General features: G+C 39.7%; 1 protein-coding gene and 2 long non-coding RNA genes across 6 annotated transcripts in view; 2 read left to right on the top strand and 1 right to left on the bottom strand.

Moving 5' to 3' along the window:
• Positions 1 to 12196, bottom strand: part of NIPBL (NIPBL cohesin loading factor) — a 175704-nt gene extending 163508 nt beyond the window's left edge. The window contains exon 1 of one of the 4 annotated variants that reach the window (XM_052775766.1): positions 11907 to 12193. The gene's annotated coding sequence lies outside the window, so the exon portion shown is untranslated. Of the gene's footprint in view, positions 1 to 11906 lie in introns of all 4 variants that reach the window. The other 3 variants (XM_052775769.1, XM_052775771.1, XM_052775768.1) reach the window with 3 other exon arrangements.
• Positions 12197 to 12514: 318 nt separating this feature from the next.
• Positions 12515 to 14032, top strand: LOC128136369 (uncharacterized). Its single transcript, XR_008233342.1, has 2 exons — positions 12515 to 13233; positions 13374 to 14032. It is a non-coding gene; the product is annotated as an uncharacterized LOC128136369 (long non-coding RNA).
• Positions 14033 to 17629: 3597 nt separating this feature from the next.
• LOC128137205 (uncharacterized) lies at positions 17630 to 25074 on the top strand. Its single transcript, XR_008233606.1, has 4 exons — positions 17630 to 17802; positions 19002 to 19118; positions 24107 to 24724; positions 24823 to 25074. It is a non-coding gene; the product is annotated as an uncharacterized LOC128137205 (long non-coding RNA).
• Positions 25075 to 27340: the final 2266 nt, after the last annotated feature.

The raw sequence follows: 27340 nt of genomic DNA on the forward strand, positions 1-27340 counted from the left end.
TTTGCTCAATCCCATGACATTGTATGTCTACTTTGAGCCTAGAAAAAGGATTTGTCAGGAATAAACACAAACATTTACAGAAAAAGAAAGAATTCCTATTCTGAAGTCTATTAATTCAATATAATCATTTAACATGGCGCTTAATCAAATAGTGTTCATTATTCTTTCTCCAGGTTGCAGGGTAAGATTACAGTGTGATGTGAAAACTGAGAATGTTTACCTTCCAGTATTATGATGGCTTGTTCATGTAATGATATTTAGAGAATTACAGACAAAACAGTTTTTAAACTATACGATTTTTATTGCAATTCCTCAAATATTTTAATGATATTTTCCATGGTAAAAACAAGTGATCTATTCCTGTAAGAAACAAAACTGAACTTCACATCACACTAGATAGAAGCAGAGGGAATTACTCCAGTGAGTAAATATGCAGAGCCATAACTCTAAATAATCTTTTATAACAGTGACCCTAGAGTGCACAGTGTGTTCCTACAACTCTCTAAGTTATTAGTCACCTAAATTATCACTAGGAAAGTTCACCTACAGCTTTGCTTTGGTGTATGTCAGATCTACCACTATTTTTGCAGAACTAAGCAGCTCAACACCTGTTTTACACCTAAGCCTGGGCAAGATCTTCAGAGTAGGAAAGTCCAGTCATACACATGCTTTGAATACCCCAATGCACAAAACTGATTACTTGGCACCATATACTAGCCGCAGCCTCCAACCCTTCACTCAAAATCTCGGCAGGACAAAGGAAGAGCACTTGCTCAGGATATCAGACACACAGATTCTAAAATCCTCCTCAGTAGCAGGAGGTTCAAACACGCATTTGTCACTATCCATTAGAGTCTTCAACTGCCTGTAAGATTTTATGGGGTAGCGAGCATTCCCGTCTCTTCTTGAAGGAGTACTACATCACAGTGCAAAGAAAATCAATTAGAACAAGGAAAAAGCCTGCAAGAGAGAATATGATTATCAAATAAATTGATTTAAACTTTCTTTCAGGAAGTAAAAATCTCTCCAATGTTTTCTATTGACTAACCAATATGGATCCCTTAGCACCACAGGAGTTGTGAGTTCCATTTTGCATGCTCACACATCTCGAACTTTTGATTGACACTCGGGGGCTACCCTGTTCAACAGCAGTATCACAGCAATGAAGTCCCTTTTTGATCTCACTCCAATTCCTTTTCATGATGTAGAAATCAAGATTAAAAATTTTACTTACTGTACTGTGACAACTGGTTTACAAGGCAATGCTTAAAAAGATATTATACTAAATGCATTTCCTTATGTTAAAATTTGTATCATTAGAAATGTTGAAGATCTGACTTTAAAAAACCCTCTAAAACAGAACACTCAACACAGAAAAGCTGATACCAAACAATACTCAAAGATTACTCTTCTGTGTATCAACTCAAAACTTTCTAGACTTCTACCAGGAAATCCCACACCCCAGGGTGAAAGATAATATTTGCAAAGTCAATCAAAAGTTAATAAATGCCCCTAGCACTCAAGAATTCTGACACAGTCCTTGGATTATATAATTGTGTTACATTCCCCTTCCACCGCCAGGCACAGTCTTTATTCAGCTTTGTATTGGGCTTGTGTGGCAAGTTTTTGGTAGCTGGGAGGTTACAGGGGTGGCTTCTATGAGAAGCTGCTGGAAGCTTCCCCTGTGTCCCATGGAGCCAATGCCAGCCGGCTCCAAGACAGCCAGCTCCACCGCTGGCCAAGGCCGAGCCCATCAGCAACAGTGGTATCACCTCTGTGATAACAGATTTAAGAAGGGAAAAATAGTTGCTGCAGCACAGAAACTTCAGCCAGAGAGGGCAGTGAGAGAAAATGTAAAAGAAACAACCCTGCAGACACCAAGGTCAGTGAAGAAGGAGGGGGAGGAGGTGCTCCAGGTGCCGGAGCAGAGATTCCCCTGCAGCCCGTGGGGAAGATCATGGTGAGGCAGGCTGTCTCCCTGCAGCCCATGGAGGTCCATGGTGGACCAGATATCCACCTGCAGCCTGTGGAGGACCCCGCTCTGGAGTAGGTGGGTGCCTGAAGGAAGCTGTGACCCCATGGGAAGGACCCATGCTGGAGAAGGCTACCGGCAGGACCTGCAGATCCATGGAGAAACGAGCCCACGCTGGAGCAGGTTTGCTGGCAGGACTTGTGCCCCTGCAGGGGACCCACACTGGAGCAGTCTGTGCTCCTGAAGGACTGCAGCCCGTGGAAGGGACCCACGCTGGAGCAGTTTGTGGAGGACTGTCTCCCATGGGAGGGACCCCATGCTGGAACAGGGGAAAAGTGTGAGGAGCCCTGTCCCTGAGGAGAAAGGAACGGCAGAGACAATGTGTGATGAACTGATCATAACCCCCATTCCTCATCCCTCTGTGCTGCTGGGGGGTGAGGCATAGGGGGGTAGGTAGAGAATTTGGGAGTGAAGCTGTGCCCAGGAAGAAGGGAGGGGTGGGGGAAGGTGTTTTAAGATTTCATTATATTTCTTATTAGCCTACTCTGATTTGATTGGCAATAAATTTAAGTTAATTTTCCCTAAGTCAGGTCTGTTTTGCTGTGACGGTAATTGCTGAGTGATCTCCCTGTCCTCATCTCGACCCACAAGCCTTTTGTTATATTTTCTCTCCCCTGTCCAGCTGAGGAGGGGAGTGATAGAGAGGCTTTGGTGGGCACCTGGCGTCCAGCCATGGTCAACCTACTACAGGCTTACAGGAGGGATCTGCTCTGGAAATGAATCAGAGGCTATTCATAAGGCTGGAAGGTCTGTTGTGTAAATGACTCTCCAACTTCAAGTAAAAATGAAAGAGAAGTATGACGGCAAAGAGGCTGCAGAGCAGATAGCAGGAAACAGAAAAATGCCACTCTTGGGAATCTCATTCTATTTCTATCACTAACAGTAAATATTTCTGTATTCCTTTTTTCCTGCATGCTCCAAAGCCTAATTTGAAGAAGCACTGATTAGTCATATTTGTAACCAAAATTAACAAAATCTGTTGTAGTACTATCACACACATTATGATGCAAAGAAATTCAAGTTAATTTAAATGTCAGGTCCTACAGTTGCTCCACTTAAGACTTCCAAAGTTATAAAGATCAACTTTTGCACCTCAGTTCCCAACTTGCATGATTACGTACTCTCCTCAAAAAATTTAAAAAATAAGTATTTGTGAAGCATTCCAATATTACAACACATGTGACAGAAAAGCCCTTAAGGAAATCAAGAATTCCACCTCTGGAGCAGGGCTTAACGATGTGAAGTGATTTAGGCAAAGGACTACACATTGAGCACCAAAGAGAAATCAAAATACTTAATCATAAAAGACAGGACTGGAAGCAATCTCAAGAGTCTATCCCCTTCCCCAAGCAGAATCTACAATATCTAAGGCCAAGCCTTGGAGACATTAATATAACCTGTTGGTTTTTTTCTTTTAAAAAAAAAAAAAAAAGGACAAAAAAAACCCCACAAAAAAAACACTAAAAAACCCCAACTCCATTCATTCCACATAGTCAGTGAAACAGGCATCCTGTTGTGAGAAAAAAGTGATGACAGACTTAAAGACTACCACAATGCATTCACAAAGATGCCAAATGCAGACTACACAGGTAATCTGAACTACGGAATTCCCTATCACTTGCTCTTACAAGAAGTACTCCACATTTCTGAGCTTTTTTTTTTCTTTCAGTATGTGATTTCCTCAGTTTAAAAAAAAAAAAACAAACAATTCAAACTATGAATTCCTATGTGTGAAATAATGCTTCTTTGCCCAGCCAATCCTTGTTTTGCACTTCCGGCTTCTGAGGCAATTTGTTCTTCTTCCCCTCTCTGGCCTCTCTCAGTACATACTTCCCACCCATTCCCATCCCTGAGCTGCTTCCCTTGACTGTACACCCAATTCGAAAGTACCCTTCTGTCTGTGCTTCTTGCTAAGGCTGTTTCACAGCTCTTCCTGTACCTTTACTAAGGACACTTGTACTGCCCCACCAGCTCCTTTATCCAGTCCTCACGGTTCAGTCATTACTTTCTTAGGAACTCCAAACTGCTACCCTCCTCCCAATTCCTGTGCTTCAAACTGCTATTCCCTCCCCATCCTTTGTAAGTCTGGTTCCAGTCTACCACTCTTCTCCTCCATGTGTTCACCCTTCCAGCCACCTGCAACCTCAGTTCTTGTCTTTTCCACATTCAAATGAATCAGCACTGTGGATAAGCAAGGAACAGACACCAGAAAACTATGAGTCTGTACCACATCTCACTGCTTAGAACTGTACTTATTAGCAAAGTCCTGTTGTGCACACAAGATTTTTCAGCATTAATGCCTACAATCAGGTAAGTCTGCTAATTTTTCAGACACTTGCCCAATTTTTGGACAGGTTTTCGAATGGCAACAAAACGCACATCCCTAATGCAAAAAGTCACCTCACTCTCAAATTTTGAATTCCTTTCCCAAAGAATGGGATTGCTCCAATTACTTGTAGAAAAGATCAGAAATAATTTTTAAACAATTTTTGCCTTCAGCATGACCCTTAAGAGTCAGTGAACTATTTTGGCTTTAAGCTTTATTAAAAGAATCAGTCAATAAAGGGCAGTCAGCCAGCATGGAAGATTTTGGCCCAAATGACTGAAGTTTAGCAAAGTCAGAAGTAAAATCAGTGCCTTTAAATAGTAAGTGTCAGGAACTGCAAGGAGCCACTACCAGTCCTACCTATACAAAACAAGCAGGGAGTAACATGCCTTCTTAAAGTCGACTAGTAACTCTGTTAAGCAATGTTTCAATTCCTTGTAACTGCCAAGTTTTAATAGGATACTCTGAAGTTTTAATATGTTACAGGTTAGGCCTCAACATGAGTTTTTAAGGGCACTGCCAGGAAGAACCAATCATCGCTGAGCATGCTAGCAGAAGAAAATGCATTTCCCATTATTTAAAAAAGAAAAAAAAAAGAAAACAAAAAAAGGAAAACCTAGCATCCACGTAGTAAAAAGCAATCATATCTCCTTAGTTTGAATTAGAAATTTAACAAACAAATCATCTGACAGAGTTTTTAATTTTCCCTTCAGAAAAAACCAAAAAAACCCAAATAAAAATTGAAGTTAAACTGATTTTAGATCTCCACAAAGCACTCCCCATGAGTCCTCCCCCACAATCTTATTAAGAGTCTTATTGAAATTTTCCCAGCTGTTATGACTACAAAAAGCAGGTTCCAGATTATTTTTTCTACAGGCGCTAAGGTAGCTGCTGTACGTAGCAGCTGATTACGGCTCTCTGAGTTTTCCCCCCATCCTTAATATCCAGCAAGCCTATCGGAACAAAAAGAGAAAGCAACATATCTGAATGGAAAATAACGTGCAGAAAAGGGGGACACTCTCTATTAAAACCTAAGACTTGAAAACAAAATTTCAGAGACAAAGTATTTGTAACCTCATGCTTTCTGAGTACCTGGTCAACATAGAGGGGAGATTGTTAGCTCAAATGTGAGAGACAGGGATTGCACTGTCACAGACACATGTTTACATTCAAGGAGCTTGATAAATTACATTATATTAAAAAAAAGGAGAAAAAAGGTTACTACTATAAAACCATACTATAAACTATTAAGAAATGCCAGAATTATGGTTGCTTACATCTACAGTTTAGTCCCTTGTGCATTATGATAGTCATTCATTAAATTATCATATACCATCTTTTGTTATTCGAGGATCTCTGCCTCATATATGGCACATAACATATATGTCACGAAACAGATCAGAGTTACAGAGTAAAAGGAGGTACCTTTTGTGGGGTGTTACACTTTTTTACTAAAGACTTTGAATAAAATATAGTTAATGAATCCAATGGATGAAGAACAGTCTCCCATCCAAGAGCTCTTTTCCTGGAAGCTGCCATTTATAAAAATCAACTCTTCTTTAAAAACAAGCAAACAAACAAACAAACAAACAGAAAGAAAACCCCCAACCCTTATTTTCACAGAAAACTTCCACCACAAGTAAGGATAGAAAGAAAAAAAGGAAAAAACTAAAAGACTGAGCACTACTTATTCTACCTGTTTCATAAATATACTCACAGCCTCCGGGCCATGCCTAGAGCATATGACATAAAAAGCCATATGGGGAGAAAAAAGCTCAAGAACTTCTCTGCCGGATACAGATTAGGCATTTGGACATGGACTTCCCAAATCCCCAAAGCAATGTTCTGGCTAGGAATGCACTTAACTACAACCGAGAACAGTCTTGCTTTCCTAAGAGCCATGGACAACAGACTGACATCTCAATGAAATGGTCTGACCACTAGGCTGCAGAGGTTTCCATTCAACCAGTTTACATCAACTGCAACAATTATCAGTTAGAGAGGCAGAGTTTTATCCCTAACAGCCAATAACCAATGCTTAGGATATTCTCCAGGGTTGCTAGTTCCTGCTGGAAGTTAACAGAGTAACGTTCTTAATCTGTCTCCAATATTGCAGCAAGCCATTTAATTACTTGCGGGATTTGGGTTATTATCTAGTTGTTGTCTCTGTTCTTCCAGATAAACTTTAAGAGATTTTGGAGTCTTCACAATATGGAGGGTGATTCTTTTTAATTTTACAGGACAAGAAATCTATTCTTTTCCAGCTGTTGGCATGATCAAGACAGTTCAGACTTAATAGATGTTTAAGGCCATCAGCAAAAACCCATTCTGTACTTCTTACAGATCCAGCATGAGAAACAATAAGCCTGATATGTTGAAATGCAGTGCACTCACAACCACAAAGTCAAAGAAAACAATGTTATGAACTTACTAAGTGCTGTAAAGTAACTAAAAATCTGAAGAATAATGCATGTCAAATTACAAAGGATTTATAAGCACTTTTAAAACTCACTATTTTGACTCAGTTTCAGTCCTTCATCTGTAAAATGGAAATAATATTTTAGAGATGAGCAAAAAAAAAGTTCTCTAACGTTTGTGAAGCACAGATATTTATTTTGAGATGACTCCTACAAATTAACAAATGAAAACACTTCAGCATTCACTGAAGATTTGTATATATATATAGCAGGTAATAAGGCAGCAGGCTGCACACTGAATGATGAAGAAAAATATTTAAGTTATAACAGCATACCAGTCAACTGGCATTTCCCATGCACTGTATGAGGCATTGAATTGGGGCTGCGAGGGTAACTACATTATTGTGTTCCCCCTTAAAGGCCCAGTGTATGGAGAAGGGGGCTGGATTATGTCTGTTGCTGTAATCTTAGTCTGCTGTTTCCTTACCCAAGTCCCTTACTTTGCAGCTTAGCGTTTTTTGACACTGTTCTCTAAAATGCATTGCATGGCTACACACACACTGCTATAAAAAACAAAGTGCTTCAAATCAAACCACAGCAATAATCTGAAAAATTAAAATGTCTATCCATATAAAGAAGTTTGAGATCTCTGATTGGAAAACCACTTAAAACCAACTGATACAAATGCCAAAGGCCATAAAAAAGGAACTTTTCTAGAATTTTTTCTTTAACATGAAAACTGGTCTTCAATGTTTATGGGGGTTTTTTAAAGTTATTTGTGTAAACCCAGTAGTCACCTTCCAAGTACAGGTTCAACAACCATGTTCAATTTGACTGGAATGCCTTTTAGTTTCTACATACAGCTGGGCCAAAATCCTTTCCCTCCTCCCTTTTGCTAGTGAGATTTTCCATAATGAACAGTAGGGACAGGAAGTGAGACACAAATCGTAGGTCCTGCACAATCTCCTCGCTCCTGGGGTGCAGCAGATGTCAATATAAAGCATTCCTCTCACATGTACTTTGGGGGTCAGGATCAGCTACTAAGTATGCTTCTAACACTAAGAAAATAAAACAAAAATATAGATGAATTATATTAAGGGTTTCTAGAATACAAGCCTTTAGCAACAGTCATTTCAAAAGGACTTCCTTTTTTGATTTATTAAAAAGGATCATTATTGTACAGGGTTGTTAGCAATAATACCCAGGTATTATTGCCTACACCAACTTCAAGCATTTCCTTGTAGGTATCTCTGTGCAACTGAGTATTTGTTACTGCTGCTGATCCAAAATCAGAAGCTAACGTAACCTGTACTACTTCTAATAAAGGCGTACAAAAAGCAAGATTGGAATTAAGCAGTATCATATCAAAATGGCTATTTTTTTACAAATGTTAAATATTTCTGGTGATGTATTTTGTGACACTAAATAGCTACCCTAATGCTGTATCACCCACCTCATACCATCAGACACTAAATTCTAAAGCTATCACTACTTGTATTTTTCCAATTAAGTATGCCCAGAATTGTTGCCAAAGTGTCCACACAGTCATGAATATCATATACTCCTCTAGAATAATTTCTAGAAAACATAAATTTCTGAATTTGAAGACTTTATTTCTTTCCTAGGTCTAGATATTCAGAATAGAAGTATACTTTTTCTCTCTAGTTACAGCAATTATCCACTAACTTTACATTTCTTGTGCAGTATTTATGAATGTTAATATAAACTCAATATCATTACTTCAACACATTGTAATATAATATACATGTAAAAGTATCACACTTGCAGCTGAACACACAGAAATTTTCAATAGTAAACTTGTTATAGCAATGCCTGGCTCAAATCAATTCACACTTTGACTATTTTTCATCTAGTATCCTTCAAAATATAGTTTATTTATATTGTAGAGGAATATATACATGAAACTTTCAGGATTAAGGCTGCATTACCTTAATCATCATACAAACACTACAACACACCCCCCCTCCCCCCCAGTTCTAACCTAAGGAAATTACTATCTATTACCTTGATTCTGCAAGCAGACTCATAGGAACATTAATGTACATGGAGTTTCAAGTGTGCAATAAGTTTGCACAGGGGTACCTGTACTCTTATGTAGAACAGGGATCTGCAAAGGGCTTTAGTTATATAATTTTGCTTCTCTGATCCTGTTCTGTTTCTCCTAAATCAAAATTTAAACATTTCAAATGTAAAAAGTAAATTATTTTACTGGTATTTCCTTTGTCTTTATTTTTAAAAAGTACAAAAGCAGCTTTAAAAGATGGTAGAAGGCTTCAGGGAAAGATTTTTTGTTGGAATAACTTCAAGTAAAATATTTAAGAAGTTGAGAGAAAAAAAAGAAATAAAACCTGTACACAGGAAAAAAATTCAAAATGTACAAGGTAGTCAAAAGTATAAAATAAAAGATAAAAAGAAGAAAGTATTTTCCTCTTTCAGTTAAAATAATTGTTACGACTAACATCTTGAGAAGAATTAATTTCGTATTTCTATAATATGAATAAAATAACTACACCCTCCTTAAGCTGCTAGCTGTGTGATAAACAGTGGACCAGTACAAAATTTTAAAATTAGGGAAAAAGTAGTATGAAAGTCACACAGTCCTGCTTCACATACATACACTCTTAAATGTGCTAAGAAATACAATCTAAAACAGAAATGTCATCTTATTAACATTTCCACATTAAATATTTCTGTATGCTAAATATATTTTTCTGAGATAAAGAAATTTATAACTACATAAACTCTGATAAGGCAACTAATTCAGGATTAATCACATATGGCTTAGAACAAAACAAAAAAACTCATTACAAATCACAGATAGACAGCATCTTAAATTTCCCTCTACAAATATGCCTATTTTTCATACCAGAACAGTGCATGCTTTCTGATTTAATAAATAAAAAAAAAAAAAGGCACCGTAAACACAACCCTGGCAAGATAAACTTGACAGGAACTACATAACTACAGTAGCTCATTTCCTGCTCATATCTGGTATACTTAAAGCAAACCTCCTTAAATGAAAAGTAAGTCAGAGAAGTTCACTACTGTTAGCATAACAAACCCATTTTTGTAAAAACGAGAGCTGTTCGAAACAGACGACCAAAGAAACCCTAGAGCTAATGTCGCTTCCTGATGATGAAAACTACCCAAGTACTACAACTACTTCTGCACAGTCCTTTCTTTCCTGTAAAGCTGAGTTACACTCGGCCTCTACGCACGCTACAGACCAAAAGAAAACATCAATTCTGCTGCTACACACTGAGATAGGGACAGTTAGAGACTACTAGTGGTTCCCTCTGCAATTCACAAAGTTTAAAAATACGAAGCTGCTTTTTCGAAGTGTAAATGGTTCCTCTCCACGCACGTAGGCCTGAGGCCCTGTTGCAAACAGTGTCTAACAGGACCAGGCAGCACAAAGACAGGAATGGGAGATTAGTGGGAGGGAGGGAGGCCGGGATTGGGGCTCAGCAGGATCTTCAGGCTTTTTAAAATTCAAACTGCTCCCTGACCAATACAAATCACGGACACGCTACTGACTACTACACGGATTTACAGCATTAAAAACACGCCTTCTACGTGACAGCTATATTAACTTCACCCTTTTAAACATGTATCAGGGCACTTGGAGGCACGATAGCACAGTTTTATTACAAGACCCTCAACACAATACACCAGAAAGTTACTCTATTAGATACATTAACCACTTATTATTACAGCAGATCTGCCTGAACAACTAAAAACCTGCTGAAAAATAGACAACTTATGTAATGTTGATAGTTGTTTGTCATTTACAGATTTCCTTTCTGTATGAAAGATGAAACTTTGTATCTTAAAATTTCCTTCAATTATGTAATTTCTATATGAGTATTTTTACTAGTTCTCAGGGTGTCTGTTTTAAATCTACCTCAATTTTCAGTAACACTCTCAACTCTACCACACATAAATCCAAGATTTACTTTAGTGTAAATTAGCTACCATTTATTTATAAAGACCTGACACTTAATCAACAGTCATTTACAAAACACATTTGACCTGTTAAAATGACACCTAATTACATATTCAAACATCATGGACACAAACAGCCAATAACAACCTCAGGATCTCAAAGTGATATGGCCTGACAAGAAAGGATGGCACTTTTTGAGCATTCCTCACTCTTCACTTAATCAAATTTACATTTGATTCTCAAGTACTTTGGTTAAGATCTCATCTTCACCTTGGTCCCTTAAATGTCATAAACGCAGGACTTTACACAGGATCCCTCTCCAGTTTTCTGTTTGTTAGAAGCATAAAATAGTATTTCTTCTGAATTTAGTACATATTCCTGTAACGTATGCGCCACATAGACACTAAGATTGTGTGGAGTACCTGATACAACATGATTGCCTATCTGTATTTCCTGGGTCTGCAGGTGTCCGTGTTGTGTCAATCATCCCACAAGCACTAGTTTTATGCTATAAATATACTAAGTGATTAACACACTAATCAATCGCTGTATTATTTAGAGATTAAACCTCTGCACATTATAAATCCATATGCATTCGAACTTTTTAATGTTCAGAACGCAGTTGGTTAGAAGAACGTAATAGCGAAGAGAGGTGATATTTTTGTTCCTGGGTATTTACATTGTCTCTCTTCCCCTATTCCTCCACTTACTCCTTCCACACCTCAGAGGGCTGTCTGTGCTGGGACCTTCCTTCCTTGCCCTAGGTGAAGTTGTAAATATGGCAAAGGATCAGTGCACATTTGCGGCTAATTGTATTGTTTCCTCCTCCTCCTGCTCCTCTCCGGGTTGAGGCCTGTCACTGAGAAGCCGCTTCGCCTTTCTAATCCCCGAGCTGGAGTAAAGGCGCTGGCCGGCGGGCCTGCGCTCTCCACCGGGCCTGGGCCTCTCGGCAGCCCGGGAGGAACCAATCTCCTCCGCCAAACCCAAGCGAGCAGGAAGGGGGGCTGCGAAATAAACACCTCCGGTTGCCACTTATTCCCCTCTACCCCGGATAACAGCTAATCCCCTCTGCTCCCGGCAGTGCTGGGCGGCCTGGGCTGGGAGGCCCGGCCCGCTGCTGGAGAGGGCAGGGAGGGGAAGGGGAGACAAGGAGGGGGGGATTACCTGAGCAAATCGGCGTCTGAATCCAACGAGAATCCGAGAGAGGGGGAGAGAAATCCGCCCCCCTCCCTCCTCAGAGGAGCCGCCGCCGCTGGGCCGCCGCCGCCGCCGCGGAGCAGGAGGAGGAGGGGAGATAATATAACAACAATAATCCGGGCCGGGAGGGGGGCTGGCTCCTCTTCCGTCTCCTCCTCAGTGCAGCGAACATGTAGAGCCGGGGGGTGAGCGGCCGAGACAAATCCCTTCCCCCTGAGCCTGCTTCACAACATCAACAGGGGCCGGGCCGGGCCGGCCCGCGCCGCGCCGCGCCGAACCGGTTCCGAGACACACTCCGAGCCGCGGGGGAGCGGGGGGTGGCCGGGGGGGCAGCGCTGCCAAGGGGCCGCCGCCGCTCCCTCTGTGTGTGCGAGTGCAGGAGGGCGGGGGAGGGGGGCAGCCTGGGCACGGTGAGTCGGTACCGAGTGGGGGGGTAGGGGGAAGAGGAGGACGAGAAGGAGGGGAAAGGATCCTGTGTGTGTCTCTCTCGCTCCCTCTCAGAACAAAATGCCGACCGGAAGTGCAGCTGCAGGAATGACTCCCTCCACCGGCGCCAAACACCAACAGCCTCCCCCTTCCCTCGACTGCCTCCTCCTCGCCCGCTCGCTCCCTCGCTCAACCAGCGCCGCTTCCGCCGCCGCCGCCACTGCGCTGCTCGGGGCCGCGCCGCTCCCTTCCCAGCGCCGCGGCAGCTGCAGCGGATCTCTCCGCCGCGCCTGGCCTGGCCTGGCCTGGCCTGGCCTGGGCGGCGGCGGGCACAGCTGAGGCTCCGCGGCGTGGCTGTCTCGCCCCTTCCCCACCCCTTCGGCTGCCGGCCGAGTTTCTCTTTCTTTTTTTGCCCGTTCTGGTGCGCGGAACGAGACCGGACTTTACGCTTAGGCCTGCGCTGAGAGGAAGGCAGCCAACGATTTGTGAAGAAGTGACCGTTGAAAAACCCACACGTTTGGGGTTTTATTTTTGTCTTCCCTAAGGATGGTGGGGAGGGGGACTGCAAGATGCCGCCTCGCAGGAGGCAGACCTAAAAAGGCGCCTTAAAATGAACCCAGAGAGGCGGTAGTCCCTGTGTGCCCCCCCCCCGCCCCAGCGGGTGAGGTGTGTGAGACCCGGGACCCTGGCTGGAGTTACCGCTCATGTCCGTCTCTGTGGGTGTAACGAGGCCGTGTCGCAGGAACTGAAACGCCCGATGCGGAAAGCGTTGCCGGGGCGAGGGATTTCCAGGTGGACATACCGAGCTGGAGTGGCTTTTAAAAACAACCTTTTTTGGACGAGCACAGGGGAGAATGCTGGTGTTCAGGTGAAGGGTCCTTCGCTGGAGGCTGATGCTCCGCACCGCCACCAGATTTACTGGAATTATTTTAACTGTGGGTTGTGAAGGAGTGTTTGGTGAATGAGAATGTCCTAGTCTGAAAGATTCTCTGGTATTCCTCTCTACAGGTAAAACTGTGAATAATCATAGCGCAGGATAATAGTGAAGAAGCATTTCTACCCGATGAATTAACTATGTCTTTTCATACTCACATCGTTTTGCTCCTTGGTACTTGGACAAAAATCCCTTGATTTCTAGTCGGAGCCGTGCTTGTCTGTCGACTTCAGGATTCAGCCATACAGTTGGACACAGCTGTAAATGCCCTGTGACATAAAAATACACCCCGTCAGCTCTGGATGGATATTGTTTGCACAAAGGGATAATATCTTACACCAATGCACTTCAATCTTCCCAAGTCTTAGGATTTCCTGAATGGTGCTCTGTCTTTAATACAGATTTAAAATGCCTCTCTCAAGCTTAAACAACTATCACATTCGTAATGTTGGATGAATCAAAGTTCATTATACAAGTGTATGTGTTTTTGTTTGAAAGTGCAGAAATGAAGATGGCACTGGAGAATACGGTAATTCAGTACTGGAAATACTAGTATCTAATGGGTACATGCTCATGTAAGTTTAATGGAGACAGAGTAAACCGGGCTCTGAAAAAATGTATTCTATACCTTTGTTCCAAGTTAATATAAAAGGTCCCAATCCTATAATTGTTTATGCATTAACAACTTCCAAGTTATCCATTTGAAATAAAGGGAAATCATTGGTGTAGTAAATGAAGTGTGTTTATAAGTCTTTGTGCTTAATATAATACAGCGCAAGTGTGTAACTCAAGTGGGAAAATACTTACCTTCTCTTGGTAATAAACTAAAGTTTAATGGACCACCTGTTTGGAGTTCACATACCCATGTGTATGTGGACATATACACCTACAAATTCACAGGAAAATGTGATTCTAAAATGACAAAGTTGGCCCAGGAATACTGCTTTGATCGGCTTCTAACTGACTGTTACAAATTCATGTTGATGGAGTCTTTCTGTGATTTTAGTAATTTATTTATATAACGATTTTTATTTTCTTAATTGGTGGCTTAGTGTATAAATAAAATGTAAATATTGAAATTCTCCTTTTCAAATGCCAGATACGCTTTAGCCAGTACAAACATCATGGTAAGAAACAACACCTATTTGACTACTGTTTCAGTCAGAGTTTTCCAGTGAGAATGTCACTGGACCATTTTATGCTGTTAAAATCCCGTTCAACTAAAAGAATTTGTAGAAATGGCTATTTTTCCTGAGTACTATGATGTTATAACCTGCACAAGAAAACAACTAATTTAAGTCATTAGTTCTTTTAGAAGGTGGTGTTGTAACACACATGAGCAAATCAGGATTTTTCTTTTTCCTTAAGGGAAGTTAAATATTTTTTTATTCCATTAGATATTTCTGTAATCCACTTTTTAAAAGGAAAGATCGAATTCTTCAACTGCATTCAGACAAGTGGTTCCTTGTATTTCTTTTGTCTTCAAAGGTCCACTCACAGCAATTTATTGCAGAATGGAGGCTCACTGTGTTCCTAAAAATTACTTTAGTATGCATGGGGTTCATCTCATTATGCCTGAAATGGCCAGAAAAAGGCGTAAATCAAGCCTTTCAGAATATTACCTGAAAACATACCAAGATACTTTAAACCTTATTTCTGTTCCAGGCCTTAGTCATGGGGTGGAGGTAGTCCTAATCTGTATGGGAGGAGCTATGCAGTCATACAACCATGAGTGTGGCACACTAAGGAGCATATGCTGCACTGAACAAAGCTGGTGGCGGTGTGGAGGAGGGCAAAGCTCTCTGAATTCCCCTGATAAATCCACTCCTGTATAGTCCTGAAAATGAACTGGAAGTTTCAGGGTAAAGCTTTTGCACCTAATCCTACTCCCTTTGATGTCAAGGGAGAATGGGTCTTTTGCCCTAAACAAATGATGAGGCTCTCATGCTATCTGCACAGTCAGTTATTCTGAGACTCATTTCTTGTTCTTCAAAGAGTATTTTAATGCAGCTTTAAGAGGCAGGAATTAAAGATCTTCATGCAGACAGTACTGTTTTTAAAATGTATTTCTCAAGCAATTTGCACAAAATATATGGTAAGTTGTAGGTACTTCTCTTGCTGCTGTTTACAACTGCATACTGAGATAAGCTTTCTAGATGCAAAGAGAGTATTTGTGTATACACTGTTGAAAATAGTGAAGAGACCCCTTCGCCCTCTTCATTCTGATGTTAACTTCCCTGGCAGCTACATGTTGTTATTCACCTTCACAAATTTTGGACAGCATGTAATACTATGGTAAAAATACACCTGGAACCAATGTTTTCTTAGAGGTTGCTTGTTGTCATTTGATTTTTTTTTTCTATAGAATGAATGAAAAATGTATTGTGCTTTTCCATTTTTGTCTCTTTAAGGGCTGGTAAAGCATACAGGTACCTGTCACTTTAAGTTGTTAATGGGATGCACAAATATTGTTATGTTTACCTTTTAGTAGTTTATAGGTAGTATTTATCTCGGGGCAGTTTTTTTTAAATAAATGTGTTGGTAAAATAAAAAAAAAATTACAATTCTATTTTTTAATATATTTTTTCAATAATTGGAAAGAACGTTCCTATAAATTTGGGGAGCTCATTATCTGAATGTGATATAGTAATGCAATCATTAGCTATCATCCTAAATTTAAGTATTCAGATTACTTAGAATCTGGTGTTAAGGCTGGACTACAACAGCAAGTAGGAAGAATGTAATAATGAATGCCGTATGACAAGTAATATAAAGTTATGTTCTTTGCATTGACTTTAGTTCATAGGAGCAAATAATAGCACCACGTAATTAATTCACTGGGGAATAGTCATTGTGAGAAGTAAGCAACCTAAGTATCAGATGAGGCCGTCAGTGGTATAGCTAAAATAAAAGCCAAGGAAGCCTGCAGACTGAGCAGTAAAATATTTGTATAGTTACTTGCTCTATGCTTACAACTACTGATTTTTTTTTTTTCCAGTGGGCCAGATGGAGGTAATATTTTTTTCCTTCTTCTAATTATTTAGCATAATTTACCAACAAGAATTTAATATGAAATGAAATAATACTTTCTCATTTTTTCTAAGTGACTTGCACTATCTCTACCATGTTAAGAATATGCTTCGGTTTTTATGAAGACATAATATGAATCCTATGGCAGATAAATCTTTTGAAATGTATACTTGTAAAAAACAGTTCTGTATGGAGGAAAAATGACAGACGACAAAGCTCTAGTACTTACATTTGAATGTTACAGTTAGTTCTTGATTACACAAGGCACTAGCAATTCTAAATAAAGTTAAAATAGAGATAATGTAAAATGTAATTTAGACTATAAAACATACATAATAATAAAACACATTATGTAACAGAAAAAGACATCAGTGATAGATTGCTGGACAAGCAGACTGTCCCACTATTGTTACATTAGGCCCGTAAGAACAGACCTAATAACAGTTCCTTTTGTAAGGAAGATAAATGATAAGTTACACATTGTCATTAAAAGAAATCTGAAATCTGGCTAAAGATGGTCTTTAGGCTCTTTTGTGTGGATTCACCATTGCTGACCTTCAGAAAGGAAGCAGGTACCATTCCTGCTGTAAATTCCTTAACTTCCCACAAATCCTTTTTCTTAGTTTTTCTTCTTTTTTTTCTTTTTGTTTTTAATTTGAGCCTTATATAACTTGATCCTCTCAAATGTCTTGTTTTGGATAGGCACTGGGAAAACAACTTACTGTCATGTTGTATAACAGAGATATAGAATTGCATGTCAGTTACATAAGAAATCCTGTGCAATTTCGTAAAAGAGCTGTGAGGCCCACTATGGATTATTTTGAGAGATAAAGATAAAAACATTCAGGCATTTTTTTTCCACTTTTTAAGGTGTAAAGGTAAATCAATACAGCTTCATGGGCCAGCAAGTAAGTGTGGACATTCATCTTCTGGCAAAGGACAGAAGTTAAAAATTGGCTTTAAGGACTGCCGTTTTCAGCGCAAGCTGAAAGCCATACTTGTATGGATTAAAGAAATCTGAGGACATTATATCATGCTTAAAATGCCTTGCCACTCCATTTTTAATGAACTTGCCAGTAAAAAGAAGATTTAAGACAGAGATATGATTATCCAGATCATGTATGTTAAAAAAGTTTCTTGGGCTTAGGCCTTGAAAAACTGCTTCCTTGAAAGAAAGCAAGCAGAACTTCTCCATTCTTCAGATACTGAAGTGTTAACTATCTCAGCCAAAAGATTCAGTGGCTGCATACAAACTAACCGGTTAAACATGCCTGGGACTGTTCTCTGGCATTGAGGCTGGTAGCCACATAATGTTTCACACCTGTATTATTAAACCCGTTTATTCTTCAAAACAGGATGGTCACATGCATCTACTGCCCATTGGGAATGGTTCCTGACTCACACTAACTTCCAAACTGTGCCCAGGAATTGTTTGGGAAGGCGCTAGCTGGCATGCTTTTAGACCCTGCCGAGGTCTGTTTGAATACTTTATACACAATTTTTAGACAAATTATTTCCAATGTCTGTTAGTGGTTTTTGGTGGTTTCATTTACACTGCATTTTATAGACAAACCTAAACCAGTCTCCTTGGAGTGATTGGCCAAAAGGAAGGTAAGAGGGAACTGCAGTCCCCCACCTAGAGATAAATCACATTCATATTTCCAACTAATTCTTTACTGAAGCAATTTATCACCTCATTTTTTATCCAGAAACCTGACAAAAGAAAGTTGGTTGAAATCTGGCTGTCGAGTTAGCTATTTATTCATGTGAAGACATTTTAGAAAGTCCTATACGGTGGCTAAAACAGCCTTCTAGCCTGCAGCAGATGTCCCTTTTTCTTTTAGACATCCTGTGGCCCTTATGAAAGGATGTTTCAGTGCAAACAGGAACCACACATTGTGCAATAAGATGAAATAAACACAAGTAACTTTTGCACTACTTTAAATTATGGCTGTTAGCATCAATTTGTAATGAAAATAAGTTCTAACATGTAATTTATGGATTTTAAGATAAGAATGGAAAACGAGTAAGGATAAATAAAACATCATGGGTATTTTCTGACTGCTGAGTATTCCTCTTACAACTTCTTTTTTCAAAAAAAAAAAAAAAGATTATTCTCTTTTGTAACTGGACACGTGCTGGCAATTTGCTTCTCAGTGTAGCCACAGGGACAAACATCAGTCCATCTACTTTGTCAGCACTTCAGAAGATGTGTGGGTGCTCCATTAGTGAGCCAGAAAGCAGTATTAACTTGTCACAGATTTAACTTCTCACAGACTCGCAATGCCATGCATTCTGAAGCACAAAGGCTTTTTTTTTTTTTTTTTTAAACTTCTGATGGGGACAATAAGTGGCCCAGAAAATTGAATTGTTGACCTGGAGAAGCTGGCTAGGCTTTTACAATGCAATTAAATACAAATAAATGTCTCTGCCTAGGTGGTGCAACTCAGTTGCAATAGAAAAAAAAAAAAAAAGACTGAAAGAAGAATATACCTTTTAGGAATGGTTGGCATGGAATTCTCAAATAGCCGTAACTTAAAAATCAAGTCAAAATGATCTATTTATGAAATGTCCTTTTCTAAGTCACGATGTATTTAAATTCTAGTTTTTGATGTTTAAATTTCTGTATTTGTCCTCCCACTGTTTTAAAATACCTACATGACTTCCCTCAGGTTCCCTAAATGTAATTCATCTTTGAAGAGAGGAACAGCATAGAAAATCTTGGCCTAAGAAGTACATATTTGGAGAAGTAACAGGATAAGCATGAGCAGTTTTCTTAAAGTTTATATGTAAGTGGAAATTATTTACTAATCTTGACTATAATGAAAGAACACTAGTGTACACAGGATTGTCAGTTTATGTTAATTTATAGTTTTGAGTGACTATTGAACATCTTGTAGATTTGCCAACTTTCTCTATTGTATTCCCAGCGAAGATTGCATTCCAGTGCAAGTACTCATATGAAAGATGGTATAGTGACTCTCCTGAAGAGGCTGCAATCTGTATACCTGTGCTTTTGCTAATATGTTTTCCATGCAGAGTTCAGTTCATTAAGATGGCCTGTTATCCATAATATTGCTGTTAGATAAAACATACTACAGCTAGTTGTCATAGACAGTGCTCTTTAAAATCACTGTAAGAAGTAATTAAACTTTCTGGAAAAAGAACAGCCTCCGAGAGAATATGGGTACATGTCACCACCCAAAACAAAGGCACATGTGGGTGGCACATGTTTTGTTCGATATTTGAGGATAAGCATGTGTGAGAAAAAAGATGTAACATGCCATAGAAACAGATGCAGAGAAGATGCAGAAACCCATACACAAGCCGAGGCAATCACTGGGAATGTAGCTCTAAGAAAAACAGAGCAGGAGAGATTCAAGATGACTACCAACCAAAAAGGACTTGAGACTTTTGAGTGAAATTTTCCCATGGTTTCAGAGGAAAAGAATGTATGTACAATCTTTATAAATAGAGTGCATCGCAACATCTGATGCCATCATGTATTATATCTGACAGAGACAATGCCATTCAAGTCAAAGCAGGTAAGAATGGATTTCCAATTTTAAAGACAGTTGCCTTTTAAATAGATAGATAAATTACAATAACCTGGCAGCATTCAAAATACAGATTTTTTCTGTCAGGAAAATATATACCCATGCATCATAAAATAATTTTTATACTTTCATTCACTAGATTTTTTCCTGAACTTACTCATTACTTTCATACCTTTCATGGTTCCATTGCTGTTTCCCCTCATTTCCAGACTTAAGTCAGTCTTGTGTTTACTCCAGGGTACACTAGTGATCACTCTCTTCTGGCCAAAGTGCTTGTTTGTCCTGTATTTCCTTGGGCAATCTTTATCTTTTCCCTAATATTTTAGGTTGTTTCCTTCTTACTTGCTCCCAAAGATAGAGGCAGCATATAAAAGCCCTTGCTTCCCTTCTTTTCCTATTTTGACTCTTCTTCATTGGCAACAATAATCCAAAATATGAATCTCTACCTGTTTCTCTTGAAGAATCCATTGGCTTAAAAAAGGATCTCTCTATAAGCAATGACCTTACCGGTTTTATTTTTTCTGGTAATCGTGTTTACAGACTAGTCAAATGCTCATTGAGGCAAAAGAAGAATGTACTATGTGTTTGAGTAGACAGTGAATGTGAAACTTGCTTTGGTGGGTATGCCATTTCAATACTATAGAAAAGGTATATGTGTTTGAATAATGTTTGGATAAGAAAGTCAGTTAAATAAGGGATAATCTGTTGGTAAAGAGATTAATTGTAAAATCCACGCTATAAAATTTGTATTTAAAGTATAGTATAGCATAGGAGGTACTTACATGAAATACTGTTTCACAAAAATTGTTATATAGGTGCAGACTTGAAAATACGATCTTTCCATTTTCAAGTTTTACACATCTAATTTCAGATACTTCATTTAGACTATAGAGTGCAAATGTTTCTTTTTTTATTTAAAATGTAAATGTTGTGCTGTGTTTATGATTGTCTGTGAATAACTTAGCATATTGCTTATACTATGAAAACTTGGACATTGCCTCGTAATCTTCAGAAGTACTGAAGTTGACTGTCAAGCCTAGGGGCATGCTCAGCAGAGATGTACAGGCTACATATTTTGATGTTACCCACATCTAAGCTTTCCTTAAGAATGCAGTTTCATGAAAAATTGGTCATCTAAACAAGTACTAATAGAAGTTTGGGTTGTTTGTTTTTTAAAAGCTAGATTCATAAAGGTAAATACAGCTTTTTCTAGTCCATTTGAATTTTGAATGGGAAACATCAGTTAGTCATGATATTTTTATAGTCCCCTTATTTCCTTAATCTTCTCATTAATATCATCTAGAACTTGAAAAGTGAGAAAAATGCCTAGTCTTCCCATATTGTTGATGATTAGCTCAAAAATGCAACATGACCTATTGGGGAAGGAGTGTCACATTGTTGTGGTTTAACCCCAGCTGGTAACTAAGCACCATGCAGCCGCTCACTCACTCCCCGCCAACTCAGTGGGCTGGAGAAAAGAAGGTAAAACTCGTGGGTTGAGATAAGAACAGTTTAGTAGAGCAGAAAGGAAGAAACTAATAATGATAATAACAACAATAATAAATGACAATAATAATAAAAGGATTGGAATATACAAAAGTGATGCACAATGCAATTGCTCACCATTCGCCAACAGATGCCCAGTCAGTTCCCAAGCAGCAATCCCGCCCAGCCCCTCTTCCCCCAGTTTATATACTGGACATGTTACATGGTATGGAATATCCCTTTGGCCAGTTTGGGTCAGCTGCCCTGGCTGTGTACCCTCCCAGCTTCTTTGCCCCTCCAGCCTTCTTGTTGGCTGGGCATGAGAAGCTGCAAAATCATTGACTTTAGACTAAACATTACTTAGCAACAACTGAAAACATCAGTGTGTTATCAACATTCTTCTCACACTGAACCCAAAACATAACACTATACCAGCTGCTAGAAAGAAAATTAACTCTGTCCCAGCTGAAACCAGGACACACATATATATTTTATAGCCTGTCTGTGAGGCTTTGTTTTATTGTTATGAACATTGTCTTATGCAGCATTCTGATGAACTTCATAGTCTCAGGAAGTTAGTATGAAACTGTGTAACTGTTGAACGTTCAAGATCTATGCCCTGTTTTCACCTGGGATAAAGTCAATTTTCTTCCTAGAAGCTGGTATAGTGTTGTGTTTTGGATTTAGTATGAGACCAATGTTGATAACACAGTGATGTTTGTAGTTGCTTCTAAGTAGTGCTTATCCTAAATTGAGGATTTTTCAGTCTCCCGTGCTCTGCCAGCAAGCAGGTGCACAAGAAGCTGGGAGGGAGCATAGCCAGGACAGCTGACCTGAACTAGCCAAAGGGATATTCCATGCCATAGAATGTCATGCTCAGTATATAAACTGGGGGGAGTTACCCACGAGTTTTACTTGTTTTCGATGCTCTTCCCCATCCCACTGGAGGGTGGGGGTGGGGAGCGAGTGAGTGGCTGCGTGGTGCTAGTTGCCGGCTGGGGTTAAACCACGACCATCTATCAAACTGATTATCCTTAGCAGTTACTTACACCTTTTTTCTCCTTCTCACTCCTTTAATAATCTTCCCTCCCAACAATAAAAACAAATGTATGTATTTAAATGAAGATTTTTCTTACCAGACCTCTACCAGCTTTGCCCTCTTCTAAAAGCAGTTCAGAGATGTCTATATGAGACTTCTTTACGGCTGGTGTTCTTCACATGTAATAGATATAATTTGTCCAGTTCCCCAAAATTTCATTCAAAATGCTATACACTGATGCCAAAATGCCTGAAATAGAAAATTTCATATGTAATTTCAGGGAAGTTATACAGCTGTAATAATCTGGCTATAGGCATACAACTACATGTTTAGGTAGCTGTAGAATAATAGCTAATTATTGCCCTTAGGAATACATTTTCTTTTCATCTGCAGAAAGTTGAAGGACAAGTTCTTAGAATTGTGTATGCACCAAGCAAAAAGTTAAAGTACTATTAATCTAATAGGTTTCCTCCAGCATACACACTTCCCTTTGATTGCAAAAACATACTGCAACTTTTTCTTAATTAAATGCTATTTTTGGTTACGTGTTCATGTAGAGCTCAAGAAAGGTTCTGGATTGCTAACTTGGTGCACTGAAGTCCTTATTTATCCACAAAAACAAACAGCGCAGGACTAATGATTAAAACAAACTTCCTGGTGCTGTTTCACTGGTGCACCCCTGAGGGACCACCATTAAGTTTATAATGCAATTCAGTCTCTTGTATCTTTTGAGTATGTGGACTCTCCATATATACCACGTTACCACAGTATTACTGCTTATACTGCTCAGCTAGTACTTAGGAGTAATTGGGCAGACAAGAAGTGTTCTTATTAATCATATAGAAGAGAATACTATGTTAAAAAAATTAATTTGGCTTCCCAAAGACAATACCCCTCCTATTCACCTCATTTTATGCTCCTAATTTGTTTATTCTGTGTGGTTTTGGTTTGCTTTTAAGTTACAGTTTCTCAGAGGAAGTGGGCTTGGCATTTTATAGTTGCCTGGGAAGCACTGCACATGCTTATGATTTTACAGAAATATTTTTAGTATGGTGGAAAGCTCTCTTACATTTATCACTAATAGCTGCTCTTAAGCCAGCTACTTCATGAACATTTTAAGTGCCCTCAGTTCCCTTCTGTCTAGGTGCAGATCAAAGAACCCAGTTCCTCACTTCCTTATTTATGGGCGTCTAAATTCAAAGAAATTGAGAAATTCTTATTATGGGCGTCTAAAATCAAAGATGCCACAGTATAATCTGTTAATAGCAAGAAGTATTTTTTGTGTACACTGACGTTTTACATCGATCCTAAAGAAGACAATCAATATATCTAAGATACTCCAAAATAATGGGGTAATCAGATGTCTGGAGAAGCCCTCAATGCCCGAGGATGTTACCGAGAACTGCCTGTGGTGGTCTCAGCCACTCCGCCCGCAGTTCTCAAACACTCTGTATGAAATCTGCGTCTATGCTCAGGACTCCCGTTAGCCAAGCCCTTTTGTTACACCTCTTCTACTGAACAGCTTTTGGCTCAGTACGTCAGATTATATTATTATTTGCGCTAAAGAAAGCCACCGGACCCCCAACTGAGCGGCACCCCCGGCTGCCCCCGCGGTGGCCGCCTCCCGCGCCTTTGTCACTCCAAACTCCTTCTCCCATCACCGCTCCCGTGCCCTCCCTTTCTTCTCTCCTCCCAGTCCCGTTCTGGTAAACGGCGCCTGTTATGAGCAGCCACTGCGCCAGTGAGGAGGAGAGCTCTGGTGATGCTGGAAGGAGAAACCACAGTGGATCTAAAAGCTCCTAAACCGCCCTGCTAGCCCCAAACACGCTACCGGGGAGTCGCCTCGCCTCCTCCCTCAAACCAGGCTGCAACACCGGCCCGCCTGCTGAGTGGAACTTGCCCATGCAGGAGAAAGGAGAAAGGTGCCCTCAAGATTTTACCTCACGTTCACCTCTTTTAATTCATAGATCACCTCCTGGTTCTTTCTAATGACTTCTTATAGCTCTCATTTTGAAATTTTGTCATTAATTTTACAGCGAATAATTAACAATATGTAAGTAGGCTTCCCCTCCCCGGGTAATGGAACAGTCCGCCGGGTTCCTCGGCGCCGACGTCCAACTTTTAACTCCTTTTCTGCCAAATCCCAACCTCTCTCCGTAGAAGGTTATTTCTTTCAGAAACTTGGATCCTGCCTCGAGTTCTGCCACACTTAAACACCACAGACAGGTCAGGTTTGTAAGAACTGTCTCATACTGACAAGTGTGAAATGGGGGAGACGACTACCGACTCTCAAGATGGACTTAAATGCCGTCAGGTAAAGTCATCCAACGTGTTTTCTTCTTAGTGTTGTGCAAATATGTAACAATGCTTAAATACTGATTGGGTAAACTGATTTTTTCTTTCTTTTTTAAGTCTTCTAGTGAAAAACTTTGTAGACCCTGCACGGCACCTACCTGCCACCCCAGGTCAGCAAGCTCCTCACCCCTTGAGGACGTGCATTGCCCTCAGTCAGTAGAGAGCGGTTGCACCTCTCAGGTGAGCTAAGTCTCCTTTCAGAAACAACTTTTTTTTTCTCTTGAGCAATAACTGGAGACATGGAGGTGTCCTGACTTCAGACCTGGGGTCCTGAGCTGCATTTCGGAGTTTAAGCACTCAAGTGTCTACGGTAAGATGGTATTGATTCAAAGAAACTAACACAATAGTTTGATTAACTATTAAGTAGGTATTCTTTATTGGCAGCACTGGATGCACGGGGGATTGCTCCACCTATAGTGCACACTGTCGGATCTAATTGTGCAGGTTAAGTACATGTTCTACATACATATTCGCTAGATTTCCGAGAAATGTTATACATATTCATTAGTTTTCCAGGAAAGTATTAGCATATGTAAATGTCCTTTACGCAGGTGCATTGAAGGTCTCTGGTGGTCTTCAGGAGTCCTCTGGTGGTCTTCCATAGTCTTCCTCACTTGTCCGCTATTTGACCCTCCTCAGCTGATTCTGTGCAGTATGGTCCTTTACATGTTTTGATACATAAGTGCTTGTTAGTGCTCTCATTATCTAAGTTTTCATTAGTGGTATAGAACCATATGGCTAGTTTAAGCTAAATTATCTACAAGGATGAGAACAAAGGCAGGAGTTCTTATCTTTTCCGGCCCTATCTATTCAAGCAAGGCCTCTACTTGTGCCTTCTCAACAAGATCGTAAACTCATCAAACATTTAATTAAGTCTTGTGATCGCTCATGGTTCCTTCTTGCTCATCACTCCCAAGTACCAGTCTCTGACAGGCTTAATCCTTGACAAACACCAGTCCTTGGTATGTAAAGTTATAGAGAGACAATTATTAAGCAATAAGCAGTTCTTTCTCTATATCAGTATGGATTTTGATATACAATCTTTCCCAATTGCAGTTGCTGGGGAATTAAAGAAAATTGTAGTAAACATACTTATTTTTTAAAATGATGTAATGTATGGGGTCATTTAGATCAAATATTTGTTTCTTCAACTATTCCTCCATTTCTGTATTCCTCCTTCTCCTCAAGTTCAAGTGGCAATTCAATCCCCCAAAAAACTTCAGTTATCCCAAATAAAAGCATGTAAAAAACCTGTTGACTTCTTCTCGGTTCTTAGTCTCTTCAGTCTCTTGGCTGCATTGAACACTAGAAAACCCATTTCCCATACTCAGATTGTCTCCTGGGTTCACAGCACTGGATCTCTTTGGAGTTTTCCCTGACCTTAATGGCTGCAATTAAATGTTTTTCTTTCAGTATTTTCCATCTTTGACATCTTTTCCAGATCAGGGTTCCTTCTTTGAGCCAATCTTTCTTTCTATTCTCTTTTATTCTCTAATTCCCACAGGATAATGTTCTGAACCATAGTGAACTGTACGGTTAGAGCTGTTTACATTTTTTAGGAAGAAAGGGGGGTATATAGCTTAAAGTAAATGCAGAAGAAAATTGTTACGTTTACTCCAAGTTATTAAGGTTATTAGGCATGTGTTGGTAGCAAGGAACATGTGGAAAGAGTTCTGGTAGAAGAACTCCTGCAAGAAGTTTGTGTCCCCTGCGCTAGTGCAGGAGAGTTTTTTCCAGAAGCCTCCCAAGTTATATAAATGGATATATGAATTGCAGCTCCTAGACAGCTTAAGGCCAAGCAAGGTGAGATAATTCTGCTGGTGTCTGACAATTCATGAATATTGGTATCATATTTCCTGTAACAAACTAAGCATTAGAATATTTAAATTCATTACAGCAGTATAACTTCTTGCCTGAAAAGTGTTTTGTGCGTTTGGTTTATATTTCAACATTAGGCCTAGTTTTCTAATCTAGAAAGCACACATGGTGACAACTGCAACCCCAACTCTTAAAATTAAAAAGAGAAGGAAACCATTTTGCAAAATAACAACAATAAATTGCAAGATTTTGTTTAATACAATGTGTATGAGAAATGTCTGCTTTTGCTTAGAGAACTTGTGCAAATTTAAAAAAAATGGGTAAACTAGGGCACCGTATTCATTCAGTGAATTTTGTTGTTTGCTTCTCTTCAGTCAAACATAGAGCTTTCCTTTTCATATAAGGAAGTGCTGGGAGCACTGAAAACTTCTGAAGTGGTGGCTGATTCTGTTGACTTCCTGATCCCCCCTCTGGTTAGACTCCAGCAAGGACCTCTTTACTCTCACACTACAGCCTTGCAGATGGCTATGATTCTTTGGGGTTTGGGTTTTTTTTTGTTAAAATCCACAGCTTGTTTTTCTTCCTTCAGAAATAAACAAGGAGATAATATAAACCCTTTGTTTCTGCTCTGGGTTCTGTCCTTCAGAACAACCGTAAATCTTTCCTTGTAGAAGGCACCTTGGCTGCCTTTGGTTGATGTTTAAGGTTGTCCATACCAGTGCTTTTTTGCAGTGCTTTAAACTCAGTGTCCCCCATG

The sequence above is a fragment of the Harpia harpyja genome, chromosome Z (genome assembly GCF_026419915.1).
Source record: "Harpia harpyja isolate bHarHar1 chromosome Z, bHarHar1 primary haplotype, whole genome shotgun sequence".
NCBI lineage: Eukaryota > Metazoa > Chordata > Aves > Accipitriformes > Accipitridae > Harpia > Harpia harpyja.